The sequence below is a fragment of the Lissotriton helveticus genome, chromosome 9, assembly GCF_964261635.1.
Source record: "Lissotriton helveticus chromosome 9, aLisHel1.1, whole genome shotgun sequence".
Taxonomy (NCBI): Eukaryota; Metazoa; Chordata; class Amphibia; order Caudata; family Salamandridae; genus Lissotriton; species Lissotriton helveticus.
In genome coordinates, this window is record NC_136070.1 from 685,662,402 (window position 1) to 685,681,876 (window position 19,475).

The 19,475-nt window shown below is 44.3% G+C and overlaps 1 protein-coding gene across 1 annotated transcript in view; it reads left to right on the forward strand.

Moving 5' to 3' along the window:
* Positions 1-19,475, forward strand: part of LOC144781776 (uncharacterized) — a 660,484-nt gene that overhangs the window by 272,159 nt on the left and 368,850 nt on the right. The window lies entirely within an intron of this gene.

Here is a 19,475-nt window from a genome sequence, read left to right on the forward strand (position 1 = left end):
AAGGGGTTTCAGGTCTCACGATGCTCTGGGACTTGAGGACACCTTTGGTCCTCTTCTCATCGGTCCGGGTTGGCCGGGTGCAGTATATAACAAGCCAGCTTCTTACACCTCACCTACTACTACGCTTCGCCTCCTACGAGGCCCACCTCTCAATTACCACATGCCACACTCACCACAGAGATCTCTTCTTTTGCTGGTGGGGAAAGTCTAAGGTCTCCTGTGACCCAAATGACCTGCTTTATTATACACACCCTCATGAGGGACCCCTGGGATGACTACAATGTAAAGCTCCAGCTGATACATACTCCGATCTTTATCTGGCTAGGCCTCCAGAAGACACCTCTTCAGTTCATGACGTGCTCCAGCTTGGAGCCACCTTTCACAAGGTGGAAACGTACAATCAGCCTGAAAAGGAGGACTTCCACTTGGAGACCCTCTCTTCCACACATAGGTCAGTGCAGTACTTGCCTATGCTGAAGGGTAAACTTCGACACCCACAAGATATTTTTAAGAAGCCAGTAAAAGCGCATGTTGTCACCCCCAGGTTGGATAAAAAATATAAGGCCTCCCTCTCTGACCCCCCTTACATCTGGGGTCCGCTTCCACCAGACTAATTGATAGTGCACACAAGCTTGCTAATTCTGAGGGTAAAGGTGATGTTCCCCCTCCAGACTGAGAGAACAAAAAGATTGACACAGCTGTCAAGCATGTCACCGCCCAGCCTGCCACACATTGGCAGATTGCCAATTCAGTGGGCCTGCTCTCTCGGTATGACTGCGCCCACTGGGATGAACTGGAAGGTCTAATTCAACATATTCCTGAGCAATGTAAGAAATGTGGGCAAGAGTTGATGGCTGAAGGAAAAAATGTTTCAAACACCAACATCCGGTGCACACTAGACTCAGCGGACACCGCTGCAAGTGCAGTCAATACTATGGTATAGATGCATCAACAATGCCATTTGCGATTCCTTATTAGCGAAAAATAAGGATTCGCTAATAAGGAATAGCAAAAGGCTATGCATGTAGAAATCGCAAAAAATAGCGATTTCTAAACATTCCTTAATTACGACTCGCAAATTGTGACTCACAATTAAGGAATACCTCCCCATTCATTCCTATGGGCCTAGAGGCCCATAGGAATGAATGGGAAGACATTCTCAATTTGCGATTCTCAATTGGAGAATCGTAAATTGAGAATGCAATTTCAAGGGTGCCAGGGTGTCAAAAGGACACCCTGTTGTACCCCTGAAATCTGCATATGAGAACATCTTGCACACACACACATGCCCCGAGGGCATGTTTGTGTGTAAAAGGGAACTTTGAAAAATGCACTTTAGTGCATTTTTCAAAGGTTTTGCAAATTACCATGAAGTTCAACTTCATGGTAATTTGCTCCCCCTATTAGCGAAATCGCTATTTTTTTTAACTTTGATACATTGCAATCAAAGTTTCCTTAAATGCAATTGCAATTTAAGTAATCACAATTTTGCGATTTCTTAAATTGCGATTATTGCATTTAGGATGATGCATCCCAAATGCAAAAATACTGGTAGCAAAAGGGCAGCTTCTGAGAATCTGCCCCTTTGCGAACGGTTTTTCCTTTAATGCATCTATACCTATATGTCCTCCTCTGCAGGAAAGCATGGCTGGCTTGCAACCGGAGGTCCAACTGCATCTTTGGAATTACTACTCCACCTTCGGTGTTCACCAAGTGCCTTGCGGTAGTGGCTGCGCACACGTCTTCCTTTATCTGTACGACTGGCTGATCAAGAGCGCAACCCCCATCTACGTCGTAAGCACACACAAGTCACAATAGACCTGCTCCACAGACTAGTGTTTACCATCAAAGACACAAAATCTTTTCAACCCCTCCAGATCCAGGCCTACTTGGGGGCATTCTCAACACAGAAGTAGGAAATGCCTATCCAAATCCTGCTCGGATTCAGTCTTTTCAAGCACTGCTCCCTCTTTTCCAGCCACATCAACAAGTCGCAATCAGAACAGTCATGAGCTTCCTAGATATGGTGGTCTCCTGCATTGCCATAGTACCCCCTGTAAGGTTACAATGTGTTCCTTGCAAGAGTGCCTAGCACAACAATGACCTCAAGCTTAAGGTCATTAGGACGATCTAGTGTTGATAGGCCAACGTACTTTTTCGCTCTCTGCAGTGGGGCAACACCAACACCCTGTTGAAGGGGCGGCCTTTCCTCGACCTTATTCCACAGAAGATTGTTACTAGGGATGCCTTCCTTATGGGATGGGGGGCCCTTACAGAGACTCTGACTGTCCAAGGGCAATGGGAGTCTACACAGCAGGGTCTCCATATCAACTACTTGGAACGTCTAGCCACCCATCTAGTGTTGACGGCTTTCCTACCTCTCATGATAGCAGGGTTGTTCTTGGCCATTTGGACAATATGACCGCCATGTATTACCTCCGGATACAGGGGGCCACACGCTTTCCACAACTCTCGCAGTTATTCCAAAGCTTTTGGCAGTGGGCTATCTGTCTCAAAATTCGTTTGCTGTCCAAGTACCTTCCAGGGGCGGACAACAACTTTGCTGACCGCCTCAATAGGATACAGCAGCAAGTCCATCAGCAGGAACTCCACCCACAATTCCTCCTCCACTACTTTTGCAGGTGTGGCTTTACAGAAATAGACCTGTTCGCCAACTTCAGCAAACACTTCCCAAACTTTGCCTCCGTGTTCCCACACCCACAGTTCCTGGGCGATGCACTATGGAGGAACTTATCAGATATTTCCCTACGCTTTTCAACCTCTCCTTCCGTTTGTGGTACGGAGGCTTCGGCTGACGTCCCTCATGTTTATTCTGGGGGCTCTTAAATGGGCTCACCAGCCATGCTTCACAATTCTCCTCAAACTCGGTCTGGTTCTGCAGGAGAGGATCCTTAACAGGCCCGACCTTCTCACGTAGAACCATGGAGAAATCAGGCACCGAGATTCTGGGTCAATACAATACAATAAAGCTTTATTCAATTTCTTGAAGAAAAGAATCATAAAAACACATAAAATCATACACCGTAATTAGCAATTCATAATTTAGAAAAAGCCATATAAAAATACAATCTAAAAATCCGTACATGAATACACATCTATATCTTTCACACGTCATAGTAGTCGATAACGCATATTAAAATAGTTTTCCTACATTTTATAATGTTTTTTAAAAGCACAGCTATTGAGGTGGTTAAAAGTTCGTACTCTAGTAGTTGCATAACCAATAACGCAGGCTGACATTGACTAAGGCCAAGTATTCTTAACATCGGCAAAATCCACCTCCTTCTCTCAACAGAATAAAATATGCTAAACAAAAGAATAAAATATGCTAAACAAAAGAACATGCAGTGTCGACTGTTGGGACACATCATCGCATTTACTCATAAATCCGGACCAGTCGTTCATGTAGGGGAAACTGATTAATCTGTGCACGATGCCTAATCTTAAACGTGTTTACACAAATCTGTTATAACCACCTAAAGTGTTTCTCAGATACGGTTGAATAATGTATGTAGCCGGTGTTAGCTGATGGGCCTGAACTGTTGGTTTTGACATCTCTATAGAGGATTTACTTGTCGCCCAAAATGACCGACATCTTCTTTTGAGGTATTTCCTCACGACTGCTCTCATGGTGTTAGGATCGTTATAATATTCAGGATGCCCAAGATTTGTCGTGAAATTTTTTACATACTTTATTCAGGGCCCCTTGTAGTTTGCAACTGTCATTTAAAATTTCCTGATTAAGGGAGGTTTTTTCGGTAGTCCATATCCTATGCCACAGTAATACAGATTATATTTGTATTATGTTGGGTGTATACGGCATTCCTAGTTCGACGTGACAAATGTGAGTGGATGTACTGTTTGGGACTGCCAGCAGGAATCTGAAAAGTGTTCTCGGCTAGCTGTAGGGGCTGAGAATCTACATAGCCCCAAATGCCTGCACGGTATATAGCCATTGAGACACGCTTTGCCAGATAGATTTGCAGTAATTCTACGGGTGGACGTCTACTGAGTTTTCTGCAAAAGTTGCTAAAGCGGCGGTCGCTTTCATGAACAATAATTTCCTGGCATGGACTGCCTGGGTCCAAGCCCCCTTCTGGTCGAAAAGAATACCGAGGTAGGAAAAGGTTTTTGTAAATTCTATATTACTACCTCACCCACATTTCATTATAATTTTTTTTACGGTGTTTACTGTGAGACCCAAGTTGTGCATAAACGTGGTGAAACTTGACACTACCTGTTGGAGCCCCAGCGCATTTGTGACATCAGTACAGTGTCATCCGCGTACATTAGGGCAGGTATGGGTACGCTTAACAATTTATGGCAAACCTGGCACTCGTTCGCCAATACCTGTCCCAGATTGTTTATATATAATGTTAATAGGAAGGGTGCCAAGGCACAGCCTTGTCTCACCCCTCTACGTACGTTGAATGGCACTGTACACTCCTTGCCAACCCAGTAATGAACCCTTGCCTTTGTGTCATGGTAGAGTTACCACAAAACATTTATGAGAGGTGGTATTTTGCAATTCCTTATGCAAAAATCGCAATGTTTAAGCACCCCTACATAGCATTTAAGGAATCGCAAAATTGCGATTCCTTAAATGCTATAAGCAAAATAAGGAATCGCAATTTTTGCGATTCCTTATTTTGCTAAGTGGCACCTACATATCAAAACGCCGTTTGCGATTCGCAAACGCCAAAATTCGCCGAATTTTGGCGTTTGCGAATGGCAGACGGCTACCTACATATGCCCCTATACTCTACCCGAAACAAGACATTACAGATACATCATGGTGCAAAGACAATCATTGTGCAGCCAGCAAAGAGTCAGGTTTCCAAGAAGCCTTGTGTCCTATCAAGAGGCCCTAGACACTTCACCACCCCCTCTTAAAAAACAAAAGGACATGGACTCTAGACATGCACAACCAAATCTACATAGATCTGTACAACAACCTGTTACTCCACCACAACCTGTAACTCCACCTCCTCATTTTTCACCTCAGCCCCAGGAGGAAGATATCTCACCACATCATTCCCCTTCACATGAAGGCACAGATGATGATTTGGTAGATCATCCACAGTAACAAGACTCTTGGGATACTTTTGATGTTGAACCTCAGGATAATACTGATCCTGACTTATGTCAATCAAGGCCTTCACCACCAGATGATGCCTCAACTTTTCAAGATTTAATTGCTAGGGCAGCAGCCTTCCATCAGGTCCCGTTACACAGAGATCCCAATGAGGATGACTTTCTCTTTGAGACTCTCACTTATGCTCAAAGAGGAACACAATGCTTGCCAATGCTAAAAGTGGTTTTATGTCATGCTGAAGAAATATTTAAAGACCCAGTTAAAGCTTACATTATCATACCAAGAATAGATAAGTATAAAGCAGCCCCTTCAGACCCTATATACATTGAAGGTCTGTCAACTAACACCAGACTCTTTAGTGGTTGCAAATGCTAGAAAAAGAGCTAATTCTCAGACTACAGGAGATGCTCCTCCTCCAGACAAGGAGTTCAATTTAATTGAATCTACTTGCAAGAGGGTTGCAGCACAATCCGCAAACCAAGGGAGAATAGCAAAAAGTCAAGCCCTACCTACTGGCTCGTTACGACTCCTCCAACATCTCCCACAAGAATTCAGTAAAAGAGGACAAGAATTAGTTACAGAAGGCAAACTGATTACTAATAATTCTATTAAATGTGCTCTTCACGCAGCAGATACTGGAGCTAGAAGTATCACAAGCAGTATTTTACTTCGCAGACATGCTTGGCTTGGGGTATCTGATTTTAAACTGGAGGTGCAACAAGCTGTCCTAAATTTACCATTTAATAAAGAACACTTTTTTGGACCGCAAGTTGACACAGCCATGTTCCCAAGGCACTAGGTCTGCCACTAGTGACACAGCAGCATCCTCATACAAGGGCCAAACCCAATCCTGATTGTAATTTTTTGAATTTGTATTAACTGATCGATTAATTAAAATCATTACAGTAAAAACAGACTGTGTTAAAAAATAAATTTAAAAAATCATATTTGTATTTAGCAAAATGCTGCCCTCCTTTCCCCGGCACCCTCCCGTTCTAACCAAAACCTGGCTTTATAGTTGGCCATGTGCCCTTAAACATGTTTTGCAGTCCCCAATGTTATTGAAAACTCATTTTGATTAAAAACACCTCATTAGAAATTTTAAGAAGCACGGTCTTCAAAAAACTGGTAAAAAAAAGGTGGTCCAATCCTCAGTGCCGATCAGGGACCAGTCTGCTTGCTTCCGCAGGGTTTGGTGTACCAGTCGCCAAAGTTGGATTACCTTCATTCGAGGCCTTTAAGGCAACCCTGATCAGATGCGTGAATTTCCCCAATCTTGCTAAGGTCATACTTTTTGTTTTGGAAGAACACAAGGCTGACGCTTCGCTGCAGGTCACTGCTCCGTTGACAATACAGATCGGGCGAAGGAGTCGCCGACGTTCATTGTAAAGATTGGGGCAGCAGCATAGGAGGTGCAACCAGGATTCCCTTGTGTAGGAGCACAGCCTACATTCTGTGTTTTTCCTCTTGCGGGCCCATGCTGGATTAAAGTCAGCGATACATAATGTGATAAGTCTCCTAAAAAATTTTTTGCTGCTGGCTTGTGGTGTTAGGGCCTCACTTAGGTAGGGTTGGGCTTTTCCTGACGTGTACGATTTATTCAATGGATCAAGGTTAGAACTTGAGCGGAGGGGCTTAGTGTCTTGAGCAAAGGATATTTCACACACTTGTCTATCGCTTTTTTCCAAGCATTAAGTGGAATTTCCAGTAACTGTAAACTTGCTTCCTCTATCTTCAGTATGTTGATGGCTCCGCCCAGGCCGATTTGCCAAATCAAACCTGTCTCCTAGAAAATGGATCTCAGTCGGTATCTTAAGGAGTCGGCTGGAGCCCTCAAGGTCCTTAGGTGTAACTTTATAAGCTCCCCATGACACGACCGATCTGGCCTCGCAAGACCTAGCTCCTATCTCAGCCTTGATTTCCTAGCTGACCTCGGGATGAGGAGCACTGATTTATATGCTTTGGCTTGGGCTGAGTTTAAAAAGGCGTCCAAAGACTCCGGAAAGGCCAGGTGGCCGTAGCTGATAGCTGGAAGCAGTTTCGCTTTTAGGACAGTCAGTGTTGGTCCAGCCGAAGGACTTTATATGTTGGCTCAGTTGTTTTAGCAAATGCGTAACATTGTTGGCCGTGATGGTCAGATGTTTCTGATGGATGTTCGCCTTGGCCCGTTCTGAGAGCCAAACCCCCAGTTAGTTGTATGAAGCCACTGTGCCGATTTGCAGATCTCCCAATAGCCACTGTGGTTTCCTTTTGAGACTGTAGCTCCCGAAGATGATTACCTTGGTCTTCCCCTGGTTGACTGTCAGGAAGTTATCCTTGCGAGTCAGGACATTTAGGCTCTTTGTAGACCCACTTTAGTGTGGTCCATTATTGCTGTGTTATCAGCATATTGTAGTACTGGCAGCCTCACACTACTTATTTGGCACCTTTCAGAGCGACCCCCAGGTCCGCAGTGTACAAATTAAAAAGGATGGGGGCCAGCACGCAGCCCTGTTTGAGCCCGTTGTTCGTAGTTAATTTATAAGACACTGTACAGGCGCTTGTTTTGACCCCCACCCAGGTATCTTCATATAGGGATCTGATTGCCTTCAGGAGTTTAGATCGAATTCCCCAGTTGTCTAACTTCCACCATAGCCTTCTGTGATCAACTTTATCGAAAGCTGTGCTGTAATCAATGAAACAGCAGAACAGTGTTTTTTTTCTTCTTTACTGCCTGGGATGATAAATACGCTAACGCCAAAATGTTGTCCAGGGTCGAGGACTTTGACCTCAAGCCTGACTTATAAAAAGGAATGATGCCTTTTTCTTGCGCCCAAGACTCCAGATCCTTCAAAAGGAGGCGAGCATAGGTCTTAGCTTCGAGATCGAGAAGGGCTATGAGCCTGTAGTTTGATGGCTTTGAACGATTGTCTCTTTTAAATATGAGGACCAGTATGGAGTATGGAGCCAATCCAAGAATCTGGTGTCTTGGCTGTGGAGAGGATATGGTTGTCAAGAGGGGTTAGGATTGCTGCCCAAAAGTCTGGGGCAATTTTAAAAACCGGTGCAGGTATCCCATTAGGCCCTGGAGCTCCATCGTTCCTCATAATCTTGATGGTCTTGATGACCATATTGGAGTTTATCAGGCCTGGCGACCTGTGATGCTCCGCTACTCAGGCGCTCTGTTCGATGAGACTTTAAATTGTTTGGCAGGCTCTGCCCCTCCTCACAGATAATTTCTTTTGACAACCTTTATTTGAAGGAGCGTGCGAATATAGTTGCTTTACGTGATTCAGCCAATCATGCTTTGCTACTCCGTTTTCTCCTGTTACACCTCGACTACTCAGCTGATTGATGAGCCTCCATAGCCCAGCCAGGTTCTTTTCCTTAAGCAGAGAGAAAACGTTAAGCCATTCCCTCTCTGTGTGTTTTTTTTTGTGTTCCTACAATTTCTTTCATTTGGCAGACCTCAGTGTTGTGACCTGTAGTCCCTCCGTTTATCTGTTCCCTCTTTTTTTTGCTTTCAAGGTCTTGCGGAGGTCTCGTTTGCCTTTGAGTATGTCTTTTGTTAGGCGTTTGCTTCCTACGATTGATGGCGCTTTGATACTGGAGCGATGAAGCGGAGGGTTTCCCAGCTTGAATTGGAGGTCCTCTACGATATTCTCCCAAACCTTTATGGATAAGTGCATTGTTGGAGTTCCTTCCTGCTTCTGCTCCAACGAGACTTGCATCTTCTTGCCTTTTTTTTCTGACCATTTTATCCTCGCCAGGACTTTATGCTTTTCTTCCCCTCTTGACTCTCCGATGGCTTGAAAGATGGTGGCTGTTGGTACTTCCGACTGAATCACCACTCTCAATGGCCTATGGTCAAATTCCGTCTTATTTTCGACTTCAAAGTCTTTCAATCTTGCTGCGATTGCTTCACTGACTATAATATAGTAAATACTCGAGATATCCCGGAAGGTTTTTTGCGGCTGCCAGGATGTCGTTCGTACTTCTTTCACTGTGTGAGTTGTAGATAGTTTATGATTTTTGAGGAGATTGTAGAGGGGTTCTGCCTGGCCCTTCCCCCGAGGAGGGGATTTAGCTTTGTCGAGGTCCCTCAGATTGAAGTCCCCTGCTAAAATGACCTGATAAAATTTATGTTTGTTTAAGAGATCGTCTAGTTTCCGTGACAGGCCATCCATGAAGTCTTTCATTGTGGTTTGTGCTGGGTTGCTATAACGGTGTATTAGCAGAATGCGGAACGGATGAGAGTTAAGATTCAGGCCTTTAATCTGTAAAGCTTGTATCCCGGGTGTGGTCAGTTTGACATCTGTGGCCACAAGGCTACTGGCATGTTTTATGAAAATTGATAGACCGCCAGACGGTCGACCTAAGAGATTCCTATTTATTGCTGGTACATGGTGTTCGTAATACCCTGCAAATGGAGTACTCGTCAGGGCCCATGTCTCTTCGAAGCACAGTATATCTCCATTTTATAGAAACTGCTTCGTATTTTCTTTTTCTGAAATTTTACTGATCCCTGCAATGTTCCATGAAATTATGGTTAATTGCTGCTTAGATTGAATTGCTCCCCTGGCCTTCGCCCTGCCTGGCCTGGTGCCACAGCTGTTAGGATTAGTGCTGCCGTCAACTTGGAGTTCCTGTTTAGTCCAGAGCATGGGGACTTGTATAAATGGGCCCGATGGTTGTTTCGACAGGAAATCCTAATGCCCATGGGGTCCTTGGAGCCCGACCAACTGCTGCTGTGGGTCCCAAGACTATTTGTCCCATGCAGGACCGACCAGGATCCCTTGCCCCCGCTATTTAATGCTAGGATGTGTGGATATTTTGCGTGTGGCAAAATCTGGACATCTATGCTCCACTCAGCGAGCTATGGCGATTCGTTCAAAACGGCTTGTTGTAGTTTCTTTTGCTTTAGACCCACAACTGTGGATTCACCATTAGTATCTCCCTGGATTTTCAAGAATCTCACCCATTCCAGGTCCCCTGTTTGTATCTGGTCCAGGGTGGCAAGATGTTTGAAAAGGCAGAGAATGTTGTTCCGATTCAGAATATCATGCTGTCCCGTAATGTGAAATCTCGGGGTGAGACCCACCTCATGGACATTTGTTGTGGGATCTGAGGTTGGAACCACTTTTCTTGTTCCTGATGCATGCACTGCAGGGCTTAACGCAGAGCTTGAGCTTGCTTGATGACTCTGGGTATTTCCTACTTGGACCTTGATTCTCCATACTTTGTTGTTCATTGTGCCTGTCTGCTTCTTGATACTTGGCTGGGGTTGTGTTGAACCGTCCAGCTGCGGTGATGTAACAGCTGTCAATGCCTGGGAAGTTATATCTTCCAGTGTGGTGCTTATTCCAGCTGTTAATTCTTGCCTTGACGACGTACTTGGTCTTAAAAGTGTCTTTGGGTCCTTCGCAATGGAATGGCTTGGTAAGTTTATCTGCACTTGGTGGTCTCCTTGAGACGAGACAGATGAGGCGTCCTTCTTACCCCAGTTTTTGCCTGGAAATATTGGATAGAACGGTCTGTTTTTAGCATTACTTTTGGGGGTGAGTGGTCTGTCTTCCATAGCTGCGATAGTTTCCCTTTTGTTGTTTTCAGTTGTTTCCTCAGCTCTTTTTTTGTTGCTTTTTTTGATAGGCGAGGATCAGACCTGTCTGTTGTTCTAGGAGTGGGTTCTTGCGTATCATTTGCCGGAACATCGCTTCCCCTGCTTCCTCTGCTGTTAGCCCTTTGTGTACCATGAACTGCTTTCGGCCTGTGAGCCGGATGGTAATTGTTTGAAGTCGCCCTACGGTCAGTGGTGTTGGAAGTCAGCGTGTCCCTGCTTCCTTTAACTATCTCATATATATCCGCTAGGACCTCCGGGAGAAACACCCACTTTTCCATAAGGTTTGAACAGGAGCATTCCCTGGGGTTGGAAACCAGGTACTGGACAATCCTGTTTCCCAGATCTTCCACCCTGGAGCTTAAATTGACTAGGCAGGCTGCAATCGATTGCAGGAGGTCTATTTGGATATCCATCTTTGATGATAGCCACAGTAGGGCTCTATTTGTAGAAATCTCATTTGTAGATAATTTCTGTAGGTCTTTATTTATACTGTTGTCAGAAGTAAGGTGATCTGCTTTAGAGTCCTGTGGAGGCCCTGGTAGGCCCATCAGATTTGGGGTTAACTCTAGGGTTCTTTCAATCTTTTGGCCCAGTTTTTGAAGGAAGGATGTGAGGTCCCCTACCACTGGAGACTCTTGGATCTGGTCATCTAGAAGCGACACTGGGCTTGTGGCTGATTGGATGAGCTTAGTGCTCACCGCGTTCTGGATGTCTTGATCATGGCATTTGGTCCAGTGAATTTAAGCCACCGTCATAGGGACTTAATCCTCTTTAGACAATGCTGTCATGTTTCCTGCCAATTGTGGCGTCGGGGACCTTTTATTTGAGTGAGGGTGTAATGGTGAGCCATCCTCTTTTGAGGGTATGCGAGCAGTCGGAGAACTTTCTGCTTGTACTTTTGGTGCTGATCTCCTGTGGGATGCACAAATCATAGCCAGAAAGTGGTGCATCCTGGAATTCATCATTTTGCCTGCCCTGAATGGTGCCCTGGATGGTGCTGAGGTTGCCATTTATTTTAAAGAAGTGCCTAATCGACCCCCTTTGTGGAGCGTCTTGTGGAATTTCATTTGGGCTCTCTGATAGAGATGTACTTCTTGTGATCCTTTTTGTTGGCGATTGTCTGTTAGCGAGTCCTTCAGGGGTCGTGCGTGGTTGATCCTTCTTTTTAGGTCCCATCTTGCTAAAGAAAGTGCAGGATAGTGCTTTGGCTGTCTGGCCTGGACTGGTGTGGTATAGTCAGTAGCTGAAAATGCGCTGAAACTAGAAAGATGCCGGGGGTGATCATTCCTCTGAATCGTGTCCAAGGTTAGTTTTGTGGTGATGCTGATGCCTTCGCGCTCCTCCAGCTGTGCACAACACCTCAGCGCTCCTCTCTGCGCTCAACTCAGCTTCCAGGTGACTCTGCACTGCTGATACTTGGTTGAGAGGCTGGCAGTGGGGCTGGTGCAAGGACTGGACCTGCCCCTGGCCTGATTAAGGGCTCCTCTTGGCCCGCTGCTAGCTGGTTCGCATAGTAGAGTGGGTGCTGTCAGAGGCCGACAAGCAAGTGGTGGCGCTCCTAAGGTGCCGCAAACTGCACCCGGTCTAACCGGGTCGTGTCCGCGGCACCTGGGGTCCACACTTTGCAGCAGCTTGCTACATCTGCCGCACTTGCTTCTCTCTGCTCCCTAACCCTATGCAGCCTCCGCCGTAACCCCTCTTGCTTGCCCCGAGTGAAATGAGGGTGGACGCCCTTGGTTCTCTCACTGTTGTGGGTTCCCAGTTCTTGGTTCCGAGCGTTGCTCCGGTGCTGCTGCTTGGCTGCGCAGCGGCGTCTTACAGGAAATGCTGGGTTGGCTACTGTCCTCGCCCTCAAAGCGTTTTTTGCAGAGGATCCTACAGAGGAAATAATTTCAAGGGCCATGGAAATTCCACACGGACAGCCAATAACAATTCCAAACAATTACTGCAGTCCGGTTCTCTCCGAACATTTAACACCTGTAGGGGGACGTTTGCAACTCATTCTGCCACAATGGAAAAACAACACCACAGATTAATGGGTCTTGGATATTATGTAACATGGTTATTGTCAGGAGCTCATCACCACTCCTCTAAACATTCCTCCTCCAAAACAAAGACTGTTCAGCACCAATGTCTGTTAAAACAAGACATAGCAGCTTTTTATTTATCAAAATGAGCAATAGAGCCAGTTCCAATGCAACAACAGGGAAGAGGAGGATATTTCCTTTACTTCCTTATTCCCAAAAAAGCATGGCTCACTCAGACCCATTTTAGACCTCAGAGTATTAAATTAGTACATTCTGCCAGAACACTTTCATATGGTCAGCCTTCAGGAGGTTATACCTCTACTTCTTCAGGGAGATTTCATGGCCACATTAAACCTCAAAGGCGCCTACTTAAATATATCCATTCATCCAGCACATTGTAAGTGCCTACGTTTTCTTTTTCAAGGCAAACATGATCAAATTAAAGTACTTACATTCGGAGTCACCACAACTCCAAGGGTATTCACAAAATGTCTGTCAATCGTAGCAGCGCATCTAAGAAAGGAAAACATTCATGTCTTTCCTTACCTAGACAATTGGCTAGATGATTCAAACAGCCAAAAACTATGCAGTCAATATACTCGCCAGACCCTAACTTTTCTAAACCAGTTAGGGTTCACAGTCAATCTGCCAAAATCCTATTTGCAACCTGCACAAATTCAGCCATGTCTAGGGACCATTCTCAACACACAACTAGCGCTACCAACTCCAAATTCAGTCAGAATTAAAAATATTCTGGCCTTAGCGCAACAATTTCAGACAGAAATACACATTGAAGTCAAAATAGTGCTAAGACTACTGAGCATGATGGCATCATGTATAGCCATAGTTCCAAATGCCAGATTGAATATGAGACCACTGCAAGAATGCCTCTCACGTCAATGGAATCAGTCACAGGGTCACCTTCAGATCTAGTGTTGATAGACAATTGCACACAACTCTCGCTACTTTGGTGGAACCTACAATATTTATCCAAGGGACGGCCATTTCTAGACCCTGTTCCCCAAGTCATTCTTACAGCGGATGCCTCGTACATGTTGGGGAGCCCATCTGAAACATCAAACAATACAGGGGGCATGGGATATACCACGCCAGAGTCTCCATATCAACTAGCTTGAGCTGTTCACCTAGCATTCCTAATTAACCTTAAGAACAAAGTTGTCCTAACCTGGATGGACAATATGACAACAATGTATTATTTACGAAGACTGGGGGCACTCTGTTCAGCTCCCACGCCTAGCACAGACAATACGACGTTTAGCTCTACTTCACAACATCTATCTCTTAGTGGGACATGTCCCAGGAATGAGCAATCAAGTTGCAGACCTCCTCAGCAGTGCGCAGAATCAAGTCCACAAGTGGGCACTTCAACCCAGAGTCCTACTCACATACTTTCACAGATAGGGGTTTCCTCAGATAGACCTATTCGCAACTGCAGAAAACGCTAAATGCCAAAACTTCACAGACAGATTCCCAGACCCTCTATCCGAGGGCAATGCCCTGTGGATCAATTGGCCAGGGATATTTGCATACTCTTTTCCCCCTCTCCCACTACTTCCATTTGTGGTCAGAAAATTACGACAAATAACACTCACATTAATACTAGTGGCACCCACAAGGGCTCCTCAACCATGGTTTGCCACCCTACTGGAACTTTCTCAGGTGCAACACGAGAAGCTTCCTCTTCACCCGTACCTTCTCACACAGAACCATGGAGAAGTAGGACATCCCAATCTCAAAGAGATGGTAACATTTATTGACCTTACTTGCATGGTCTGCTCATCACATATTCTACACTATTTCCAACTCCATTCTTACCCTTTTTTTTAAAACATACTTTATTATCGACTGCTAAGTTGACATTGGTATTAACAGCATCATGCCATATGAACAGTCTTTTTTGGTTTCCATCCTCCCCCCCCCCCCAATTTGGATACGAATGTATTAAGTTCCATTTTACATAAGTAACCAAAAAAACAAGAAATATAGAAAACCCTCAACCCAAACCCTCCCTAACCCACCCTCTCCCACTCCTGGTCATTCAGTTATCAGCAATCCTACTACTACTGGGGAGGTTCCGAAGGCTGTCAGACTATAGGATATGTACAGCTAAAACAATGCATCCGCTTGTCGCTGAAAGAGCCCTACACTGAGAAGGACTTGCAGGGTCGTGCTTGTCATTGGGATACCGTCACCTGTGAAGGGACTAAGTCGAGCGCCTCTAGGGCGATCAGCGTGGCTTCTCTCTCTAACGCTATGGGATGTTTCCGTAGTCAATACGTTTAAAAGAAAGAGAGTCACCCTTGAACCCAACAGGAACTGGGTAAGATACAATATAAAAGTGAATATGTTCCCTGGGTTTTTATATATTTGTATATTTAAGTGCTCAACTCAACTGTTCTCCTCTCATCCAGCTTAACCACTCACTCTATATGTTCTGAAAACCACATCTGCTGTATTCCTTTCTTGCTCAATATGGGAAAGTAGAACCACATAGGCACAAATTCAAAATAAATCAACAATTCCAAGTATACATTCTATTACATTTATTAAAAAGTTTTTATACATTTTTTTTTAGTTTGTTGATTCAAGAATTACTTTTTCAAGAAATTTTTAGCAGCATATCATTCTATTATAAATTCTTTGGCATCAACATTTTATTTTTAATACAGTGCCTAGTGCCAATTATACAAACAATAAAACAAAATCATCATAAAGAAATATGTATATAAAAACCAAGAGGTTTGTTTGTCGACGCGTTTCGGTGGATTCAGCTTGTATGCCCCACCTTCCTCAGGACAGTTAAAAACACAGTATTCTTGTATTCAGCCTCTCAACGTATCTTCCTATTAATTCAGATACGGGGGCCACAGAGTTGTTGCGCCAGTATTTGGCACCTGTTTGAAATTAAAACCTTTTTGCAGACGGTCAGTCTTTTATGTAGGTATAGTTGCACCCACTTGTTTCATATTCAATTATTCAACCCCTTGAATCTTAGCGTATTTTATAAGAGGCTGTGAAGGTTTGGTTCCCTTTCACCTTGCCTTCCTTATTAATATCAGAAGCAGGATTCACTCTTTATTTTCAACTTTTAAAGATGAGGGCCCGATAACTTTAGACCTCTTCCTTTTTCGAATGGATCTATTCAATTATCCATGTCTTTTTCTTGAGCGGTTGTCTTTACGGCCCAAATCAATCCTTCCGTTTTGTACAGTGAAAACTGTACAAAACGGAAGAGGTCTAAAGTTATCGGGCCCTCATCTTTAAAAGTTGAAAATAAAGAGCAACTATACCTACATAAAAGACTGACCGTCTACAAAAAGGTTTTAATTTCAAACAGGTGCCAAATACTGGTGCAACAACTCTGTGGCCCCCCGTATCTGAATTAATAGGAAGATACGTTGAGAGGCTGGATAAAAGACTACTGTGTTTTTAACTGTCCTGAGGAAGGTGGGGCATATAAGCTGAATCCACCAAAACGCGTCGACAAACAAACTTCTTGCTTTTTATATACATATTTCTTTATGATTATTTGTTTTATTGTTTGTATAATTGGCACTAGGCACTGTATTAAAAATGAAATGTTGATGCCAAAGAATTTATAATAGCATATCAAATTTCTTGAAAAAAACATTCTTGAATCAACAAACTCAAAAAAAATTATAAAAACTTTTTTATAAATGTAATAGAATGTATACTTGGAATTGTTGATTTATTTTGAATTTGTGCCTTTGTGGTTCTACTTTCCCATATTGAGTAATAAAGGAATACAGCAGATGTGGTTTTCAGAACATATAGAGTGAGTGGTTAAGCTGGATGAGAGGAGAACAGTTGAGTTGAGTACTTAAATGTACAAATATATAAAAACCCAGGGAACATCTTCACTTTTATAATGTTTCCGTCGTCCGCTCTCCTCCTCCCGCCAGAGGGCCGCTCCCTACGCCCGTCCCCACTGCACTAAGTCCGCCCGCCATGTAGCCACCACGGGGGATCTGGGGAATTTCCATCTCATCGTTATGACCCTGATCGCTAAAATGAGTGCAAGGTCCAGAAATTTCAGCCGGACTTTGTTTTCCTGACCGTCTACGCAGTCCCACAAGGCAATTTAGGGCCTCATCAGGGACCGGCAGCTGTGTCACAGTAGTAAGTGCTCGACGAACTTTGGCCCAATATCCCTGCAGCTGTGGGCAAGACCACATCATGTGGATAAAGTCAGCTTCATCCCCTCTACAGCGAGGGCAGCTATGGGGGGAGTCCGGAAACATATGGTGTATTTTCTTGGGGGTGAGATATGATCTGTGGAGCACCATTGCCTGGATAAATTTGAGCCTAGCATTTCGTGACACTCTTTTGGGATGTTCTAGTATGACCTTCCACGCCTTGTCTGTAAGTTTAGTTTCAGAGTCCTCTGCCCAGCGTGTTCTGAGGGTTATGAGCAGAATCGCAGCGTGTGCCCTTATCCCCGTGTTCAACCACCGCACAAGGTGTCCCCCAGGTCCCATGTAATATAATAGGTGTACAAGTTCGTGTTGTGTAGGTTTGAGTCCTTGTGGTGCCCATGTGGTCCTAATATAATGTGCCACCGTAGCGTGTAACAGATAAAGGCATGGAGGAGCACCAGTAATCCGCGTGAAGGAGTCGTGATCCAGCAAGGCATCATCACCAAAAAAGAACTCCATTCTCACCCTTTTGCTACAAAACAATCTGAAGATGGAGTCAATGCCCATGTGCATTGTTACTGAAGGAAGGATTTACAGAGCCTTGTGACTTGAAAATAATTCTTCAAAGAAAAAACACTTGTAATCATCCAAGCCCAACATTAGATGGCAGACTTATGTAAATTATGTGAATCTACAGCACTACATGCAAGTAACATAATCCTTCCATTCCGGCTGTTGCAGAAGACTCCCTTTAATGGTGCTGTTCAGGTCACAGTTGCCCTTAAGGATTTCCAGCCCTTGAACAAGTCTGGGGTGTGTGCATCCTGCTGATGCCTCACCCATTGGTATACCTAGGTCCTTCAGTGGGCTTTGGGCTGAGGACCTTCAGTAGTGGACGGTGGATACTAATCTGACATACAACAAGCCATTTTCCTTGCCCCCTTCCGAACATAGAGTAGTAGCTGATGTGTCATCTCTGCATTGATTAGGTAGTGATCAGAGATCAGAGCAGCACCACTACATAAATCTTCTGAACCTGAAAGCCATGAGGCTGGCCATAGAGCCCTTTCTTCCTTCCATCCAGGGATGGCCGATTCAGATGCAAACTGACAATACAAAAGTCATGTGTTATTGCAACAAGTAGGGTGGAGTGGAATCTTGTGCCCTCTGTCTCTAGGATCTGATGCTGTCACTTCACAAGATTTCTTGACAATTAGTCACCTAGCAGGGTCCCTAAACGTCAGGGCAGACAACTTCAGAAGGGAGTTGCCAATCAGGAGTGCTGTCTGCACTTGGATATGTCACAGTGTATATTAGTCAAGTGGGACTATTTGCTGCCTCCAAATATGCGCATGGTCCAGCATTTTGTGCTTTGAAGTTTCCTCTATAGGGTCCCTTGGAGACATGTTCTGCCTTTAGTGGGACTCCAGTCTCCTGTAATCATTTCCCTGTGTTGTCACTGATCCCACAGGTCCTGAGGAAAGTCGGGGGTGCTGGAGCACAGCTCATTTTGGTGACTCAGCTTTTGGCTAGGAGAGTGTAGTACTCCCAAGTGCTGACTCTGAGCATCTTCTCTCCACTTTGACTTCCTCTTTGATAGAACAGCACAGCAGGATGATGCACCAAACCTGCACCTTCATGCAGGACATTTGAGCAGAACCAAATGAAAGGCTTTGATCAATCTTCGGCGGTGTTTGATGTCATTTTGACTACAGACTGTGTTTGTTGCCTACTGCAAGGAAACAGCCCTCTACTGTCTAGATTGTCTGAAATACTTGTTTGTGTTATCTTTGGTCTGACAAAGGCTTTTCCTTTTCAGTCTTTCCTTGTTTTACCTAACCAGCCCTCATTATTAATCTTTTGTGATGCTTTAATATGTTTTGCCTTCCCCTTTTATTATGTGGCAGTGGGATCTTAGTATATTTGAAACATTCTTGATGTGTGCTTTTGAGCCTCTTCACAGTTCTTCTCTGCGACTCTTAACTCTCAGGTCTGTGTTTTTCATTGCTGTCACCTCTGCGTATCACATCAGTGAGTTGCATTCTTTGTCAGTTCACCCTCCATGCACTACCTTTTTTCCTGACAAACTGGTGCTTAGGATGATGCATTCTTTTTCCTGAAAGTGGTGTAACCTTTCCACTTGGAGCTGCGCCTTCCACTTCTTGTATCATTATTTTTTTACCACATCCATATAAAGAGGAGAGATTACACTGGTTGGATTATTTGTGTGTCCCTATTTTCTCCATTCATGGATGTTCAGCTCTTTGCTGGGTTCCTAGTACGAAGAAAGGAAACACAGTCCAGAAATAGACCTTGTGCCTATAAATATATTTCTACATCAAACTATGTTAAGAAGAAAACAGATCTTGAGTTCTTTCGGACTCATTCCTCCATAAAAAAAAGCTGCAACTACTGCTTTAGCTTCGGTGTTCCGTTTTTTCTAAATCTACCAGGCAGCCATGTGGTTTTCTGTCCAGACTTGCAACCGGTACTACTGAATTAATTCAGAAGTCTGGAAAGAGTGGTTTTACCTTTTGTGGTCATTGTGGTCTAAA